Source organism: Penaeus japonicus, unplaced genomic scaffold (genome assembly GCF_977035675.1).
Source record: "Penaeus japonicus unplaced genomic scaffold, GWHDUDI00000001_assembly GWHDUDI00000025, whole genome shotgun sequence".
Taxonomy (NCBI): Eukaryota; Metazoa; Arthropoda; class Malacostraca; order Decapoda; family Penaeidae; genus Penaeus; species Penaeus japonicus.
In genome coordinates this window covers 13,104,877-13,107,376 of record NW_028234427.1, presented here as the reverse complement: position 1 = coordinate 13,107,376, position 2,500 = coordinate 13,104,877, and the positions used below count along the sequence as shown (strand labels likewise).

Below are 2,500 nucleotides of genomic sequence, written 5' to 3'. Positions count from 1 at the left end.
AAACATTAATACCGGCATGTGATATATTTTATCTCTACATTAGACCGCTTTATACATTCATATTAAATAATAAACTAAGATTCCATAAATCATCGCCTTGATTTTTTTTTTCTCCGATTCCCATCATTTCTGAAATAATCATAACAAGATGTGATCCACAGAGTCCGCCACGCAAGGTCGAAACAGGAAAAAAAGGCAAAGAATACATACACGATATATGCCCACGCTACAGTCCATACTTATCACGCTAAAAAAACAAACAATTAATTTTGACAAGTGCACTTAGCGATCTACTAAGATAAATTCGGATATCCACGAGGTAACGAACAATGTAAAGTGGCATATAATCATTAATGCTAAGACGACACTCGAGAAATTTGCACTGGCAATGTTATTACGACACAAAATCAAATATAACTGCGAAACGAACGACGCTTTCCAAAAGTGAAATAGAGAGAAAAAAAAAAGAAGAAAAAAAGAAAAAAAAACACATACCCTAAACATCGCTTCGGAAAGCGACAGGTTCGAGTAGGCGGTGAAATGGGCGGAGCCGCGTTATCATAAGCTCCTCCCACACCGGACAGCCACCAATCAGCGTGCGGGAGCAGCCACGTCACAAACTCTTAACCAATCAACGACCGGGGTACAATTTCCAAAGCCGCGAGATTAATGCACAAGGTACGTATCAGATAAGGCGGTCGCGTACGAAGAGTAAACAATGGATCAGAAATGCCTTTGTCTCTCAGTCTCGAAAACGTCCGAAATTCGACAAAATGAGGGAACTGTTCGTAGACGTTGCTTGTCTTTTTTTTTTTTTTTTTTTTGGGGGGGAGTGGATTAAAAGGCGTCTTGGGCTCAGCATTTGAAAGTGAAACAGGAATGATATTTTGCTGAGAATTATTTCGAAATTATGAAGGAAATTCATTTTATTTTTTATCTTGATATCAACGTGTTATAGTTGATTTTGTGTGCCTTTAGGTTATAAGTGATGTAACTGGCGTGACATTTATGCTCTCTCGTTACAGTTTTAATCATAGTTCTAAATAAAGGTATTAATTCTCTTTTAATTTAGACATTGCATACACCTGCCGAGCTTGCAAATCAAAGCACCGGTCTGCAATTGGATGTGCATTTCACATACATTTTGATAACTTTCGCTGAACGGCTAATCATGCGTTTGATATAAACCTATACGTATTTTTTTCCTGATTACGATTTCCTTATTGATGTACCTTCGGGAATTAAAAGCGTTATTCTTGATATACACAATATAGAAATAAGTGTGCCTGTGTATGCGTGTAAGTTTGTGTGTGTTGTGGGGGGAGGGGGGCGTGTTCAAGAGCAGGCATTCATGTATATGTGCTATGAGTACGTTTTATTATATATAAAAAAAACACGCATATCATCTATAACTTAAATGCGCTTGTACAATTACCGTATTCCACTTGTGCAAGCTACCATTTAACAACTAACCGAAGCATCAAGAACATTCCAGTCACTTATTTTGAAATATGGATGATCACTTTCCGTAAAAGAAAGGAAAATTTCACGAAAAAAATGAATAGCTGATAAAGAGCTTCTTGATTACTAAATCACAGATACCATATATTGCGATGGCCTGATTAATGACGAAGAACAATCAGCAAACTAGAGTGACTGACCCGCTGACATTCGGATTGTTAATGACTTCCTGGGTGGAATTGTTTACCATAGTGCATGACATCGCGCGAATGGCGGCCTGCTCACTGTGCATGTGTTGTAGGCCTATCACAGGTATCGCTGAGGTGCATGTGTTGTGTGGCAGGTGTCATGCAGGTGTGGGGGGTCAGCACAGGTGCGGCCGCTGACCAGGGTCGAGAGAGGAAGGCGCCAGAGCGCTGAAGGGCCTCTTCCTTCCAGGAGTGCGACCCCGTGTGACAAATGCCAGGTGTGTGTGTGTGGGCGGCGTGGGTGGGCTGAGGGGGGACTCACCTGTCACGCGTGGCCACGGGCGGTCGCTGCGGGCGGAACGGGGCAGCGGCTGAGAGCGGCGGAATCACTGGTAATTTGAGGGTTTTCCTGTGGCGGGGCGGCGGCGGCGGCGGGGCAGGAACGCGGCGAGCAAAAACCCGCGCACAGCTTTTCCGACGGAAATTCAGCGGGAAATGTAGCGAGGCGGCGCGGTGGCCCGGGTCAGGCCGGCGCCCCGCCCCCAGCCAATCACGCCGCCATCATGGATTAATTACGCCCCGCCGCCCCGTGCGCCACGCCGCTCTCGCCCTTCGCGCCCCCGCCGCAGGGCCGAGATTCCGCTGCGCCGCCGCCGCGCGCGGGGGGCGACGGACCCGGCCAATAGCAGGCGGCGTCTGGAGGAGGCGGGCCCTCCTTCCCCTCCCCTCCCCCTCCCCTCCCCCTCCCCTCCCCCTCCGCATGCAACTCCACCAACCTTCCCGCCGCGATATTGATTACACTCCGCCACGCTCGCCACACCATGCTCCACACACTCCCACTCCCACTCCCT

General features: G+C 47.3%; 1 protein-coding gene across 2 annotated transcripts in view; it reads right to left on the bottom strand.

Moving 5' to 3' along the window:
* Positions 1–2,127, bottom strand: part of Ets65A (DNA-binding protein D-ETS-3) — a 179,428-nt gene extending 177,301 nt beyond the window's left edge. For both annotated transcript variants that reach the window (XM_086551360.1, XM_086551361.1), the window contains exon 1: positions 1,972–2,127. The gene's annotated coding sequence lies outside the window, so the exon portion shown is untranslated. The remainder of the gene's footprint in view (positions 1–1,971) is intronic.
* Positions 2,128–2,500: the final 373 nt, after the last annotated feature.